Source organism: Staurois parvus, unplaced genomic scaffold, assembly GCF_062004578.1.
Source record: "Staurois parvus isolate SC_StPar_1 unplaced genomic scaffold, SC_StPar_1.0 ptg000445l, whole genome shotgun sequence".
Lineage (NCBI taxonomy): Eukaryota > Metazoa > Chordata > Amphibia > Anura > Ranidae > Staurois > Staurois parvus.
Genome location: NW_028318241.1, coordinates 7,743,288 through 7,760,332, shown reverse-complemented (window position 1 = coordinate 7,760,332; position 17,045 = coordinate 7,743,288). Strand labels below are relative to the sequence as shown.

The 17,045-nt window shown below is 47.3% G+C and overlaps 3 non-coding genes and 1 pseudogene across 3 annotated transcripts; all 4 read left to right on the top strand.

Annotated features, from left to right (window-relative positions):
• The first annotated feature begins 11,326 nt into the window (after window positions 1-11,326).
• LOC149453703 (U1 spliceosomal RNA) lies at window positions 11,327-11,490 on the top strand. The gene has a single exon (XR_016314641.1). It is a non-coding gene; the product is annotated as a U1 spliceosomal RNA (small nuclear RNA).
• A 527-nt stretch (window positions 11,491-12,017) lies between these two features.
• Window positions 12,018-12,181, top strand: LOC149453702 (U1 spliceosomal RNA). Its single transcript, XR_016314556.1, has one exon. It is a non-coding gene; the product is annotated as a U1 spliceosomal RNA (small nuclear RNA).
• Window positions 12,182-15,113: 2,932 nt separating this feature from the next.
• On the top strand, window positions 15,114-15,274 carry LOC149453701 (U1 spliceosomal RNA). The gene has a single exon (XR_016314628.1). It is a non-coding gene; the product is annotated as a U1 spliceosomal RNA (small nuclear RNA).
• Window positions 15,275-15,792: 518 nt separating this feature from the next.
• LOC149453700 (U1 spliceosomal RNA) lies at window positions 15,793-15,918 on the top strand (annotated as a pseudogene).
• The last annotated feature ends 1,127 nt before the right edge of the window (window positions 15,919-17,045 follow it).

Below are 17,045 nucleotides of genomic sequence, written 5' to 3'. Positions count from 1 at the left end.
GGGGACCCGGTTTTGAAGGACGTGACATTTTTGTGCAGAGAAGATCGTCAGAGGGTGCCGCTGCATGTACATATGTATAACCCTTTCGCTCGAAACGAGGAAATTAGGGCCTTTTTGCTCCGCTATTGCGAAATGGTGTCTGAGGGGGTGAACCAGACTAACATTTTTGGAACCTTTAATGGTCATAGGAAATTTTGGGTGAGATTTAAGCCAGATGTTGGTGGTATTGGCGGGACTTTGCATCCTCCCCAGACTTTCTCGATAGGATCTAACAGAGGCTACCTTTGGTATCCTGGACAGCCGGTGTTCTGCAGGTTTTGTTATCGATTTGGCCATACTAAGGAGCGATGTGAGGTGGGAACGGTGTGTCGGAACTGCTACATGCACACTCACACGACTGCAGACTGTCCAGAGGGGCGGAAATGCCACATTTGTGGGGAGTCGGATCACTTGGCGAGGCAGTGTCCCTCAGTGCACCGGCAGGGTGCGGCAAATGTGGAGCTGGGTCAAAATAGCTCCCGAGGGGGCGGAGCAGATGCAAATGTTGTTCCTCGGGAAAAACCGGCCTCCTATGCAGAGGTGGCGGGGAGCAGGGGCGTCAGTAGCGACCCCCTGGAGGCCTTAGGGCAGGCCCTTGCTGCTATGGTGGAAGAGGTGCCAGAGTCTATAGACCCCGAAGTGGTCCCTGATGAGGCTGGGGTGAGTAGGGTCTCCTCAAGTGGAGGTGTTCCCGAGACCATGCTGGCTGAGGGGGAGTGCTTGAAGGAGGATACTGTAGAAGCAGGTGCTGGTCCTAGCAGTATGCTTGAGGAGGAGGAGGAGGAGGAGGAGGAGGAGGAGGAGGAGGAGGAGGAGGAGGAGGAGGAGGAGGAGGTGGAGGTGGAGGTGGAGGTGGAGGTGGAGGTGGAGGCTATGGACCAAACTTTGGGCTCCCTGAAGCGGAAAATGGGAAGCCCTGAGGCCCTCTCTCCTACTGGTAGCATTGAGGAATCTGAGAGCACAGCCTCTCTTGTTGACTCAGTTGAGGAATCGGACAGCTCTATAAAGTCTTTTGCTAGCTCTGGCCGAGTGGAGGATCTTCAGGCTGTTATGGGATACCAGGGGGGCCAACCAAGAATGTCTGGGGGTAGAATGAAGGGAGTTGGAAGGGAGGTTTCCCCTAAAGCCAAAAAGGCCTCAAGAGGGCGGTCCCGGGGGAGGGGGAAGAAGGGTGGTGTGACTTAGCACCTTGTTTTATGGTTTGTTTCACCCCCTCCTTTTTTGAGTTTTTCTTATGAAGTTTGGTGTAGCTTCTTTAAATGTTCGCAGCCTGAGATCCGCATGGAGAAGGGCAGCAATTTTTAAGCTGTTTGACGCTAGCACATGGGATATTCTATGTGTCCAGGACTGTAACCTGGAGGAGGAACCAATGACTGCCAAATGGGAGAAAGGTCAGGCTGTATGGTCTTTATGTGGGGAAAGGAATCGGGGGGTTGCTGTGCTGTTTAAGGGGAATAGATTTAAGGTTACTAGGGTGGTGCACATTGAAAGGGGAAGGGCGGTGTTGGTTTATTTTGAGGAGGGTGGGGTGGTTTTTAAATTATTTTGCGTTTATTTATCTACCAATAGGCAAGAAAGAGTTACCTTGCTTGAAAAGTTAAAATTGTATGTTGGGGGAAGGGAACCTACGTTTTTGATGGGGGATTTTAACTGTATCACTAGGGATGGGGATAGGAGTGGGAGGGGTGGTGGAGGGGGTGGGGGGGGGTGGACAAGTCCGGGAAAGCATTAAGGGATATGGTGGAATTGTTTAAATTGGTGGATGTGGGAAGGGAAGGTGGCTCTACGTTTTACAGTGGTAATGGGAATGTGGAATCTCGAATTGATTTTATCTTTGCTTCTAGGAATCTGAAGGTGGAGGATTTCTCAGTCAGAAGGGAGCCTTTCACGGACCATGGATGGATTGGATGTATGGTGAGTATTGTTGGTGGGAGTGTGTTTGGGAGAGGGGTGTGGAAATTGAATGTGAGTTTGTTGGAAGATGAGGAGGTGAGGAAGGAGTATGTGTGTACTTTTGAGAAATTGAAAAGGAGGGTGGGTGACTTTGAGAATGTGGTTGAATGGTGGGAGTGGGTGAAAGGCTGTACGAAAGTGTTTTTTATTAGGAAAGGGTGTGAGAGAGCAAGGAGAGAGAGAGAAATGTATGAAGGATGGCAGAAGAGACTGGAATATTTGGAAGAGTTGAGAAATTTGGGGGAGGAGGTGGAGAACGTGTTGGTAGAAGCTAGAGCAAAAGTGAACGAATGCATGCAGAAGAGAGGGAAGAATTTGTTAATACAGGCAAGGATGGTGGTTCATGAGAAAGATGAGACTTGTTCGAGTTTTTTCTTCAAAAAGGTGTTTGATGGAAGAATGGACTTGAAAAATGTGCTGGACAAGGATGGGAACATGGTGAGTGGGAATGAGAGTGTGAGAAAAGTGGTGGAAGACTTTTATACTGGATTGTATGTTGGAGGGGGGAGGGATGAGAGGGTTGAGAGGGAGGTGCTGGATGAAATTAAGACACGGTTGGGGGTGGAAGAGAGGGAATGTTTAGAGGAGGATGTGAGCATGGAAGAAGTTGAGAGGTGTGTGAGGAGTTTAAAAAAAGGTAAATCACCGGGGAGTGATGGGCTACCGGTGGATTTTTATGTTGCTTTTTGGGATGCGATTGGTAAGGATGTTTTTGAGGTCTGTAAGAAGGTACTGGAAGATGGAAAGTTGGCAAGTTCAATGGGGGACAAATGTGATTTAAAGAACTGGAGGCCAATTTCGCTTTTAAATACAGACTATAAAATTATCACTAAGATGATGGCTGATAGACTAAGGCAGGTGGTGGATGGATTGGTGGGTGAGGAACAGGTATGTGCGGTTCCTGGGAGGAGTATAACTGAGAGTTTGGTTTGTTTAAGGGATGGGCTGTGGTGGTGTAAGGAGAGGAAGCAGAAGATGGCGGTTTTGACAGTAGACTTTGAGAAAGCTTATGATCGTGTGGTGCATGTGTATATGTTTAGAGTTTTGAAAGAGATGGGGGTGCCTGACAGGATGATTGGATGGATTAAGTGTGTGTATGCCGGGATGCGGGGGAGGGTTTTGGTGAATGGATGGTTGACTGGGGAAGTAAATATTAAGACAGGCGTGAGACAAGGGTGTCCATTGTCTCCGGTTTTGTTTGTATGTGCGATAGAGCCTCTGCTGAGAATGTTGGGGGGGGATAAATTGGTGAGGGGGATAGAAGTGCCTGGGAGTGGGGGAAAGTTTCTTAGTGTGATTGGATATATGGATGATGTTACGGTGATCTGTAAGAGTGGGGAAGGTTTGAGGAGGGTGAAACTATTGCTGAATGTGTTTTGTATGGCTAGTGGGTTTAGTGTTAATGAAGGGAAAAGCGTGTGTAAGTTTTTTGGAGAATGGAGGGATGGGAGGCAGTGGGGGTGGAAGGAGTGTGCAGGTGGAGTGAGGGTGTTGGGTGTGAAATTTAGTAATGACTTGTTTGGATTGGAGAGTTGGGAAGATGTGCGAGTGAGGGTGCAGAGGAAGGTGTCCTTTTGGTCCCTGAGGACATTGTCCCTGGAGGGGAAGGTGCTAATAATAAAGTCTGTGATTATGCCTATCCTGTTGTTTTTGTATTTAGTGTTTCCAGCACCAGATAGGGTGCTGAAGAAGATTATTAAAACCTGTTTTACCTTTTTTTGGTCGTCCAAAATGGAAAAATTGAAAAGAGAGAAGGTGGTGAAGATGGTATTGAATGGAGGTAAGGGGATGGTGAATGTTGAGAGGTTTCTGGTGATGAAATATATTGGATGGTGTGTGAAAATGGCTAAAAGGGAGAGTGTGGCTGGAAGTATGCTGCGGTATGTAGGGGGAAGTGTGCTGAGAAGGTGTAAATTGGGTGAGTGCGATTTGCGAAAGCCTGTGTGCTTTAACGGTCCTTGGTTTTACGGTAGGATCGAGAGGGGCTTGAGGAAGTATGGGTTGGAGGGAATAAGTAAGGAAGTGTGGTGTGAAGGTAAGAAAGTGATGGGGCTTATGGATAGTAGGGAGGACATGGAGTTGATCGGGGGTTTGAGTGAAGTAGAGTGCGAGAATGTTTGGAAGAGAGTGGGTAGCAGAGATTTGGTGAATCGGCAGAAGGATGTGGCGTGGATGGTGGTGCACGGGTGCCTGCCGACGAGGGTTTTTCAGAGAAGAAGGAGGATGGTTGATAGCGAGGTGTGTCCGAGAGTGGGGTGTGGGATGAATGAAAATGTGTATCATCTGTTGTGGGAATGTGGTTTTGTAAGAGAGGTGTGGAAAAGCTTGTGGAGGATGGTGGAAGGTTTGACGGGGTTAAAAAAACTGACGTACGAGATGGTGGTGTTTGGTACATGCAAGTTGGCGAGGGAGGAAGCTAGAGTGTTGTGGTTGTTAGTGAACTGTGTGAAGGAGAGTGTGTGGGATGTAAGGAATATTTTGGTTTTTAGGAAGGAAGTTGTGGAAGTGAGAGAATGTGTGGCCATGGTTCGTGGAAGGCTCTACTTCTATGCGTATTGGGACTGCAGACGTATGGGGCATTACAAGGCCAATGCTGTATGGCGGTTATCCCAATGGAAACAGTGGGCTGTGACATGAGAAGTATTTGTAATGCTTCTTTAATGAGTGAACTCCTAACGGATCTAGAAATGATGCAAATGATGTCTTCAATATCTTGATGTGCTAACATTTTGTTCTTCTCTTGTAGATAGAACGATGGCGGGAAGGGGGATATTATTGTCATGTTTGTGGCTTTTCTGTATTTCCACTTGTGGATTTTGGTGGGGGTGGGGATATGCTAATAAAGGGGTTGCTGGGGAGTTTTGATGTCCTTTTCTTTGTATTTGCATATGTAAATATTTTGGGGGTGGGTGTGATGTCAAATGCTAATGAAGGGGTGGGAGGGCATATGTTAATGTGTATTCGATGCTGTTTATTTTGTAAAAATTGAATTGTTGGAAATGTTCTGTACCTTTTTGAAACACCTTTTGTTTCTAATGCTGTGATTGTAACATGTGTTGCTTTTATGAACTTTTAAATAAAAGAAAAAAAAAAAAAAAAAAAAATCTGTTCTTATCAGTGTCCAGTGGGGGTGCTACCGACCATTCTAGTTTACGGGGATGGTTGTTGTACAGTACCCTCACTGGAATGATGGGGGTCTGGATGGCTATTACGGGGAGGACAGAAACCGGGGAGCGCCATGATTCGTTCTGGGGCCTCGGGAGTAATTCTCCTTTGGAACGTCTGAAGGACCCAGTTGCCTCCTGATTTGGACGGTCTACCTTGGTCTGGCCTGGGGCTGGGAAGGCAGAGAGTCCGCAAACTAGGTGCCCCCTGAGTAGTCGCCTCAGGGGTGCTCTGAGTAACACTTGGGTGTGGGACCCCATGTTGTGAATGAGCACATGGTCACCGAGTTTAACACTTTTTGCACTGCGCCTCTAGGACCGGGCCTTTTGGTCAAGTTCTGGGCAATTTTTTTGCTACAGGCCTCAGGGTCTGGTCAGTGCACAATTTGGGCACGACACTTTTTATTATTTTTATAGATTTATTTAATTATTTATTTATTTATTTTTCCTCACCCCACGTTTGTCACCTTTTACTTTTGTGTGTGTTTTTCTCACAGGATGGAGGGTGTGGGTCCTCGGGCCTACCCTGACGTCTAGGGGAGGATGTGTGGCCATACGGTTCCTTCCTCCCCTGTCCCTAGGGGGTTTTCTCTTCGGGAGAACCCCCTGACCTAGTACTGGATGTCCGGCTTTGGCTGGACATAAGGAACGGTGGTCCACCAGGCCTTTTGGCCAGGAGGACCAAATGGGAACCTTGTCCCTGTCAGGAGCTTCGTGCCCCGGGGGATCAGGGTAACGGTTCAACCCCTTCGGGGGTAGGACAAAAGCACACCCTTAAGTGCACTTTTTGTGTGGTGTTTTGCACTTGCACTTTTTTGTGAACACTTACGGGTTTTTTCGTTATAGCTGCACGTTTGCGGAAAAAAAAAAAAAAAAAAAAAAAAGGTGGTTCTCACTGCTTGTAGTGTATCGCTAGCTCTGCTCTTTGTAGTGTGGGCTGGTTGCTGAGTTTTCCTGTGATCTTCAGTTCTGCTGATAGTGAAAGGTGAAGCTCTGCTATGGCGGCGGCCAGAAACGTGAAAATTCCGGCTTATGTGCGGGTTAATAATTCTGTCAGAATGGAGTTTGAAACAGAGAAGAGACAAGAAAAAGGCTTGGAGTACATTGTCAAAGATTTGCTCTTTGGTTTGTTCCAGTTGACGCCGGACAAGATTCTTGCTCTACAGGATTACCACATCAGAGGAGTTTATGATATCACTTTTGTAAATAAGAGGACCTGCTCGGAGTTTGTCAGGAAACTGCAGGAGTATCAAAACCACCAGTTATTGGACTGTGTAAAAGTCACCCCACATTATGAGGAAGAGGATTTGCGATCGCTTGTGGTGAAAATGTACAACCCAAATATACCTCAGGAGGACATTACCAGCTGGCTGTCCATATTTTGCGAGAAGGTAAAATTTTTACACAAAATTACCAACCAGTTTGGGTTATGGACTGGGAAAAGGAAATACCTTGTTTCGTTTAAAAAAGGCATTTTTCCTCCAGCACGCTTTAGCATTGGAAAATATAACGGGGACTTATTTTTTGATGGAATGGCCAGTTTTTGCCGCATATGCCATGTGTATGGCCATTCAACTGAGTTATGCAAGGAGAGTCACAGGTGCAGGAATTGTGACTCCTTTGAGCATGAGACTGTGATATGTCCCAAAGAAAAGCGTTGTAATTTTTGTCTTCGTCCGGGCCATGTCTATTCAAACTGCCCGCACCGCAACAACCCTGACAAATCGGGAAAAGCAGCTGATTCTCAGGGGGAGCCATCTGCTAAAATTGAGGAAAGTGCTGGTCCAGCACCCACTGCTGGCGATTTGGGGAATGTTACATGTGATCTGACTTCTGGCACTATTAAAGCAAGAGAACCTGCCAAAACAGAAAGTTCAGCTCCACACCCTGACCCAATGCAAGAGGAGGTAGCGGCTGTTTTGGAGGAGATGGAGGCTACAACATCGGAGGGAGCACGGGAAGAGGAGCAGTGTTCAAATGTGATTGTAAAGCTACATGGAAGATCCAGAGAAGGAGAGCAGTTACTGGAAAAGAGTGAGTCTACTGTTGGTGATCATCCGGATCATGCTGCAGAATCAAAGGCCAAGAAACCACGGATGGGCTCAGCGAGTGTTGTTGGAGTACAAACAAAGGCTGAAGGGAGGTCATGGGCGGAGGTTGTAAAGTTCCCTGCCGGCAATGATTTAGAGAATATGGAGTCCAGTCTTTCTCCAGTGGATAATATGCCGAGCGATCTATTATTTGGAAATGAGACTGTTACTAGCCCAGTCGGTCTGGCATCTCCTGGGCAGAATTTCTTGAGCATTGATCTGGTCCACCAACTGACTGAGGTGATGGGAATGGATCCCTCTGAGAACAGTATGGATTTGCAGTAAGTCCCCTTTAAGAACTTTTTCTTTATTTCACCATGGCTGTTTTGAACGGTTTATCCTTTAATGTGCACTGCATAAAGAGCCAGCTAAGAAGAAGGACTGTGTTTAACTTTTTGGCGGCCTTTAATGTAAGTGTGTTTTTCCTGCAAGAATGTGCTATACCACACAGGAGCAATTATGAAACCTTTGCAAAGGACTGGACTCATGGCCCTTCTGTGTGGTCAGGCTGCAATGTGAATAGGAATGCAGGAGTTGCTATTCTTTTTAAAGGGCCAGCCAAGATTCAGCATGTCCAAGAAATTGTGCCAGGGAGAGTTTTGTTTGTTACTGCTATTATTGATGGGATCAAGTGGAATCTTTTAAATGTGTATGCATCGCCACACCCAAAAGATCGTATTGAGATGTTTGAAACTTTGAATGTCCTTATGGCAAATACTAAACCAATGATTGTAGCAGGTGATTTTAACTGTGCTTTAAATCCCACAGACAGATACGGCTCAGGTGGTAGGATTACTGAGAGATCAGCCAACCTTCTAAAAACCATTCTAACAGATTTAAAGTTTAAAGATGTCTTTACGACCCTCAATAAAAACACATCTTTAACTGAGAGGGTTACATGGAAAGGTAAAGATGCTGGGTCAAGAATTGATTATATTTTCGCTGCTAAGTATTTATTGCCATTGTCCTGCACACACAAAGAAAATGTGATTTCAGACCACAAGGTGGTGATTTTCAAAGTTTCAAGCCCAGCTGAGCAAAAAGTGGGAAGGGGCTTTTGGAAGCTGAATAGCTCCTTGCTAGAAGGTGAGAAAGTGTATGAAGATTTCAGGAAGGTTTTTAAGGAATGGCAGACAGAAAGGTTGCACACTTTGGATATTCTGACATGGTGGGATATAGTAAAAGAGAGAATTAAACGTTTTTTCATAAAATTAGGGGTTCAAAGAGCTAAAGCAAAAAGGGATTTTTTTGATCATTTAAATACACAGCTACAAACTCTGTATAAACTTAAAGCAATTGGTTGCGATGTAGCTGATTACATAGCTGCAGCTAAAGAGAAGATTAAAAAAGATCTGGAGGAAAAAGCAAAGGAGGTCATTTTTAAAAGTCGTGTACAGCATGTAGAGGAGAATGAAAAATGTACTAGATACTTCTTTAGGAAAATCCACATGTCAAAGGAAATAATAACAGAAATAGAAGGGAAGAAATCCAGGAGTGGCATCATGGGAAAAGTTTTTTCCTTCTATCAATCCCTGTATGACACTAAAAATATTGATGCTGATTTCATGAATGACACACTCAAGGATATAACTATGGTTTTGAACCAAGATGATGCAGAGGCCCTAACTGAGAGTTTAACTGAAGATGAGCTTTTAAGAACCATCCAAAGTTTTCAAAAAGGGAAAGTACCTGGCTTGGATGGGTTACCTATTGAATTTTACCTGCGGTTTTGGGATATTTTGAAAAGTGATTTGTTACACCTCTTTAGTAAATGTTTTCTGTGCATGGAGCTGCCCCGTTCTTGGAGGAGAGGAATCATTACTCTGCTTCCAAAGGAGGGAGATAAAGCCCAATTAAAGAACTGGAGGCCTATAACACTCCTAAACCTGGATTATAAAATCTTTTCCAAAGTCTTAGCAAACAGGCTGAAAAGAGTGATAGACAGAGTGATCCATAGTAACCAGGTGTGCGGTATCCCGGGGCGTAGAATTCACCACATTACCAACCTTATTAGGGATTCTATTTGGTACACTGAAGACCGTAAGCAACGCCTGGCAATTCTGTCTTTAGATTTTGAAAAAGCGTTTGACCGCATATCACATGAGTATTTATTTAATGTTCTGCGCAAAATGGGTATTCCAGCTGGCTTCCTGTCCTCTTTAAAGTCATTATACAACAAATGTACCAGTCAGGTTCTAGTCAATGGTTTCATGACAGATGGGTTTAGCTTGAAGTGTGGTGTCAAGCAGGGATGCCCTTTATCACCATTACTATTTGTCTGTGCCATTGAGCCACTTTTATGCTCCATCAGGAAAGATAAGGTGATCAGAGGAGTCCATGTGCCAGGTAGTGGAGGGCTGCAGGTAAAAGTAACTGGATACATGGATGATATTGCAATATTGTGCACTGACCCCGCATCTGTTAAAAGAGCAATTAGAAGAACAGAATATTTTTGTGGCGCTTCGGGATTTAAATTAAATGTAAATAAAAGCAGTATGATGGAAGTGGGGAATTGGGAGCCCTCTTTAGATTGCCAACTTCAAAAGAAGGAATCGATCAAAATCTTGGGCACTATTTTTACTTCTAAGAATGATGGAGAAGAGTCCTGGAATGTGGTCACGGAAAGGATAAACAGGAAGGTTATAGGCTGGACAATGCGACAGTTGACTATTGAAGGGAAGATTTTATTGATTAAAATGGTTCTGTTGCCTATTTTACTGTACATAGCTCTCACGTTCCCTCCAACAGATTTGCATTTGACTCAAGTTGTCCGAACGTGTTTTTTATTTGTCTGGGGCTCAAAGATGGAGAGGTTAAAAAGAATATACATGATGAAACCCCCAGAGAAAGGTGGGAAAGGTATGCCGAATATAAAGCGCTTTTTGCAAACAAAATACTTGGTTCTATGTCTTCAAGCCTACAATACGGATGCTTTTTGGTCTTTTTTTCTAAAGTACGCAGTAGGGTTTACGTTTAAGAAGCATGGTTGGTACGACTTATCGCTGAAGAGCCCATTCTGCTTTCACCCTCCATGGTTTTATAGCCTTTTGTCAACCATCATCTCTGACTTCAACTTGCAAGGTAAAACACTGGGAGATCTCTCTAACAAGTTAAAGCTGAAACTGTATTTTAGTGCTGCAGAGACCTTGGTCCCTATCACTCAAATCCCAGAAGATGAGGCCAAATCTATTTGGTCAAAAGTTAGCTCTAAACAGCTCTTTAATAGCCAAAAGGATTTAGCATGGGCCTGTGTTCATGAGTGTCTGCCTACCAGAGTTTTTCAGCACAAAAGACGTGTGGTACCATTAGCTGAGTGCCCAAGGTCCTCCTGTGGATCCAATGAGACAGTAAAGCACCTTCTGTGGGATTGCTTTTATGCCAAAGAGCTCTGGAGGGTGGTAAAACCGCTTCTAGAACGGGTGTCGGGAATTAAGGATGTAGATTATGAGTTGGTTCTTTATGGAAAGGTGGAAACAATACCAAGGGATAAATTTGTAATCCTATGGAAAATGATTAATTCATTCAAAGAAGCTTTGTGGAAAGTCAATTTTTTCCAATCATTGTCCCCAAAGAGACTCATTCCCTTTTATGGGGGTTGTTTACATTAAAAGATACTTTTCTCCTAATGAGTCACCAAGGGCGAGACTCCGGATGAAGGCGCCATCTTAATTATCATCATTGTTCTGTCAACCTATATCTGATTGTTTACTTAAGAGAGTAAGGAATTTAAAGGGCAAGAAACAGACAGTAGCAAGGCTATAAAATTGTCATTTTACTGATCATCTAATAAAACGTGGACTGTCTATCACAATCCACTACACCGCCTCCTATGCAAATACAGGCGCTGACGCAGTTTACACTGGGACTATTTCGCAACTCCTTTGCGTCTCTCCAGACATTGTGGGGGAGAAGAAGAGAAGAAAAAAAAAAAAAAAAAAAAAAACTACAACACTCCTGCTCCACTCTTTACACAGATGTGCATTGCTCTGTGGCCTAGCTCTGACAGATACCCAGAAAGCTCCCCTAACGTGGACAAAGCGTGGCCCCAACCGGGGAGCACTAGCCGGTCCCTTCCAACTCATACTTACCTGGCAGGGGAGATACCATGATCACGAAGGTGGTTCTCCCAGGGCGAGGCTCAACCATTGCACTCCGGCTGTGCTGACCCCTGCGATTTCCCCAAATGCGGGAAACTCGACTGCATAATTTGTGGTAGTGGGGGACTGCGTTCGCGCTCTCCCCTGATTCTTTCTGGTCAATGATAGTTCAGCTAAAAGCTTTGTCTGACGACACACCGGGTGGGCTGCTCTTTCAGCTCCTGCTCCCTTCTCTCTAGCCTCTTTGCACCTGCATTGCATCCCTTGCCAAATGGCTTCTTCCGTGCATGACTTCACTCCCCATTTCTGCTACAGGACAATCGCCAACTCTGTAGGAACAGCCCCCTCCCGCTGCGCCATATTCCTATGCTTCCTTTCGTGGCAGGAAGCTTGCGCTGCTGCTGGATGCTTAAGGGCCGCCTCCTATGCAAATACATGCGCTGACGCAGTTTACACTGGGACTATTTCGCAACTCCTTTGCGTCTCTCCAGACATTGGGGGGGAGAAGAAGAGAAGAAAAAAAAAAAAAAAAAAAAACTACAACACTCCTGCTCCACTCTTTACACAGATGTGCATTGCTCTGTGGCCTAGCTCTGACAGATACCCAGAAAGCTCCCATAACGTGGACAAAGCGTGGCCCCAACCGGGGAGCACTAGCCGGTCCCTTCCAACTCATACTTACCTGGCAGGGGAGATACCATGATCACGAAGGTGGTTCTCCCAGGGCGAGGCTCAACCATTGCACTCCGGCTGTGCTGACCCCTGCGATTTCCCCAAATGCGGGAAACTCGACTGCATAATTTGTGGTAGTGGGGGACTGTGTTCGCGCTCTCCCCTGATTCTTTCTGGTCAATGATAGTTCAGCTAAAAGCTTTGTCTGACGACACACCGGGTGGGCTGCTCTTTCAGCTCCTGCTCCCTTCTCTCTAGTCTCTTTGCACCTGCATTGCATCCCTTGCCAAATGGCTTCTTCCGTGCATGACTTCACTCTCACCCAAGGGGGTGGAGAGCTGAATGGTGCCATCTGGTTGGTAGGATATAGTTGCTTGCAACCTGGACAAGACATCAGCTCCCAGCAGATTCAACGGGCAAGTATTTGACACCACAAAACGAGACAGAAGATTGGGTAAGGTGCCGATATGTAGAGGTTTTGTAAGCCAACTGCGTTGTGGGCAGCCTTCTACTCCAACGCAGGAAACATCAATGTTTGAGAGGTATGTTTCATTGGGTAAATCTTCTCTCCGCAAAACGCTTCTGGCTGCACCTGTGTCCACTAAGAATTGTGTAGGATGTCCCTCGATGGGGACAGTGACCTTTGCTAGGGGCCCACTAGCACAATATCCGTGAGAAGAAACTGTCATAAGGGGAGTGGACACAGGTTTGCCCCTGTCCTATTGGAGAAGGTTTAGATGTTCTTGGGTAGGACCTGTGCGTGGGGGTCCTGGAAGCGGTGGAGGTAAAATGTTTTTTTTTTTTTTTTTTAGTTTTCTTTTTCCCCCACAAGCCAATCCCTGGCTGTGGTTTTTTCCCCCGTGTCGCCATTACTGCGACTACGAGTTTCCCCTCGACAGTCACCATCACTACGACTGCGAGTGCCCGGCACCCTCTCTCAAATCAGAGTGTATCCTGTCCACTCCTGACGAGGAATATTTTGCCGTAATTCTCCCCTCCCTCACAGGCGCATCAACAACAACCCAACCAATCACACTGGTACACACAGACAACACAAAAGACAAGACATATCACACTGGTAGATGACGTTACACTGACAGGTGGGTTCAAAGGAGCCCCGGGCAAGTATACCTGTCACTTTGCTGATCAACGGACAGCCAGACGGGTGAGTAGTCCCGCTGGGCAATTCCAGACTACGCAGGTAAGGAATTATTAGACATAAAAATTCACTTACCGCTTTTGGAGGTGATCAGTCTCCGCGTCTGGAATGCTCCACACGGTCCCCCTCATCCACTCTGGGTCGGGCTGATCCCGTGTTCAGAACCCGGGCCCCACGTTGGGCGCCAAATGTCTTGGACTCGGTCACTTACAGACCATTTACCGTGATCTACCAGTGAGCCAAATTAATATGAGAATACGTGCACGTGGAAGTAAGACACTGACACTTCGCAGTTTGCCAACTTCCTAAAATTCTGTTTTATTGAGGAACTAACAGTATCATTTATAGGGCATATGATGCAGGCAAAGCATATACATTGATTGGGTGAAAAGTCCACTGGGTTTCTGCGTGTTCGTCCATCCGTGTTGATATCTTCCAATCATTGTCCCCAAAGAGACTCATTCCCTTTTATGGGGGTTGTTTACATTAAAAGATACTTTTCTCCTAATGAGTCACCAAGGGCGAGACTCCGGATGAAGGCGCCATCTTAATTATCATCATTGTTCTGTCAACCTATATCTGATTGTTTACTTAAGAGAGTAAGGAATTTAAAGGGCAAGAAACAGACAGTAGCAAGGCTATAAAATTGTCATTTTACTGATCATCTAATAAAACGTGGACTGTCTATCACAATCCACTACACCGCCTCCTATGCAAATACAGGCGCTGACGCAGTTTACACTGGGACTATTTCGCAACTCCTTTGCGTCTCTCCAGACATTGTGGGGGAGAAGAAGAGAAGAAAAAAAAAAAAAAAACTACAACACTCCTGCTCCACTCTTTACACAGATGTGCATTGCTCTGTGGCCTAGCTCTGACAGATACCCAGAAAGCTCCCATAACGTGGACAAAGCGTGGCCCCAACCGGGGAGCACTAGCCGGTCCCTTCCAACTCATACTTACCTGGCAGGGGAGATACCATGATCACGAAGGTGGTTCTCCCAGGGCGGCCTTTTGGCTAAGATCAAGTGTAGTATCTGTTCTTATCAGTGTCCAGTGGGGGTGCTACCGACCATTCTAGTTTACGGGGATGGTTGTTGTACAGTACCCTCACTGGAATGATGGGGGTCTGGATGGCTATTACGGGGAGGACAGAAACCGGGGAGCGCCATGATTCGTTCTGGGGCCTCGGGAGTAATTCTCCTTTGGAACGTCTGAAGGACCCAGTTGCCTCCTGATTTGGACGGTCTACCTTGGTCTGGCCTGGGGCTGGGAAGGCAGAGAGTCCGCAAACTAGGTGCCCCCTGAGTAGTCGCCTCAGGGGTGCTCTGAGTAACACTTGGGTGTGGGACCCCATGCTGTGAATGAGCACATGGTCACCGAGTTTAACACTTTTTGCACTGCGCCTCTAGGACCGGGCCTTTTGGTCAAGTTCTGGGCAATTTTTTTGCTACAGGCCTCAGGGTCTGGTCAGTGCACAATTTGGGCACGACACTTTTTATTATTTTTATAGATTTATTTAATTATTTATTTATTTATTTTTCCTCACCCCACGTTTGTCACCTTTTACTTTTGTGTGTGTTTTTCTCACAGGATGGAGGGTGTGGGTCCTCGGGCCTACCCTGACGTCTAGGGGGAGGATGTGTGGCCATACGGTTCCTTCCTCCCCTGTCCCTAGGGGGTTTTCTCTTCGGGAGAACCCCCTGACCTAGTACTGGATGTCCGGCTTCGGCTGGACATAAGGAACGGTGGTCCACCAGGCCTTTTGGCCAGGAGGACCAAATGGGAACCTTGTCCCTGTCAGGAGCTTCGTGCCCCGGGGGATCAGGGTAACGGTTCAACCCCTTCGGGGGTAGGACAAAAGCACACCCTTAAGTGCACTTTTTGTGTGGTGTTTTGCACTTGCACTTTTTTGTGAACACTTACGGGTTTTTTCGTTATAGCTGCACGTTTGCGGACTTAAAAAAAAAAAGGTGGTTCTCCCAGGGCGATGCTCAACCATTGCACTCCGGCTGTGCTGACCCCTGCGATTTCCCCAAATGCGGGAAACTCGACTGCATAATTTGTGGTAGTGGGGGACTGCGTTCGCGCTCTCCCCTGATTCTTTCTGGTCAATGATAGTTCAGCTAAAAGCTTTGTCTGACGACACACCGGGTGGGCTGCTCTTTCAGCTCCTGCTCCCTTCTCTCTAGTCTCTTTGCACCTGCATTGCATCCCTTGCCAAATGGCTTCTTCCGTGCATGACTTTACTCCCCATTTCTGCTACAGGACAATCGCCAACTCTGTAGGAACAGCCCCCTCCCGCTGCGCCATATTCCTATGCTTCCTTTCGTGGCAGGAAGCTTGCGCTGCTGCTGGATGCTTAAGGGCCGCCTCCTATGCAAATACAGGCGCTGACGCAGTTTACACTGGGACTATTTCGCAACTCCTTTGCGTCTCTCCAGACATTGGGGGGGAGAAGAAGAGAAGAAAAAAAAAAAACTACAACACTCCTGCTCCACTCTTTACACAGATGTGCATTGCTCTGTGGCCTAGCTCTGACAGATACCCAGAAAGCTCCCATAACGTGGACAAAGCGTGGCCCCAACCGGGGAGCACTAGCCGGTCCCTTCCAACTCATACTTACCTGGCAGGGGAGATACCATGATCACGAAGGTGGTTCTCCCAGGGCGAGGCTCAACCATTGCACTCCGGCTGTGCTGACCCCTGCGATTTCCCCAAATGCGGGACACCTCCTCTGCCACCAAGCGGCCTGCCGTCCTCCAGAATGCCGCAGGCCCCGACCCCGTGGGGGAGGACCTCGACACGCTGGAGGAAGAAGAGGTGGAGGAAGAGATGGCTCTGACCCAGTCGGAACCAGATCTCTCCACCGACTTCAATGAGGTCCTCAACGAGGTCCTTAATCAGATTGGTCTGGGCCAGGACACCTGTCAGGCTGCAGAGGTCACAGAGGTCGCCCCCCCTCCCCAGGGGAGGTAAGCACAGCCCCTGCCGACTAACCCCTTCATCTCTTTCCCAGGATGGCTGAGATATCTATCTTTTCCATTAATGTGAGGAGCATAAAGGACGTGTCTAGGAGGCAGACTGTGCTGACCTTTCTTTCCACACAGCAGAGTGATGTGTACATGCTTCAGGAGTGCGCACTTCCCCCTCTGAGGAGGTACACTCATTTGTCCTCCCAGTGGACCCACGGTCCCTCCTACTGGTCTGGGGGTGGCGATTGCAAGTCCGCAGGGGTCGCGGTTCTTATCAGGGGAGGACGTTTCACTGTTGACTCCGTCCATGAGCTCGTCTGTGGCCGCCTTCTGGTCATAGACGGTTCGTGGGCGGGGGAGCCCGTTAGGCTCATCAACGTGTACGCCCCCCCGGAGAAGAACGCGCGGCTGGAACTTTTCCAAACCCTGCGGACGCAACTCGCCACAACGAGAACAGTAGTAATCGGCGGTGATTTTAACTGTCCGATAGAGGAGGATGGGCGCAGCTCCAGCATGTACGCAAAACTCGACGCCACCTCGAAGCTGCTCCGGGAGATAATTGCGGAGGCTTCCCTGCGAGACACAGTGGGATCCGTGGGGCGCGGTTCCGTGAACTACTCATGGAGCCGCCCCGATGGATCTGTGCGCTCCAGGATTGACTTTGTGCTCACCTCCAGGGCAGTCAGGCACCGCGGGTTCTCCATGGTTCCCTGCTTTTTCTCTGACCACAGGGCCATTCACTTTCAAGGTGATCTGGGAGAGGGCTTTGCCCCGGGCCCAGGCTCCTGGAAGCTGAATTGCACCCTGCTGGACGATGAGGAACTGCTAGAGGAGCTCAGGGAAACCTACGGTGCCTGGCAAGAGGAGAAGTCTTTCTTTCCTAAGGTAAGCGACTG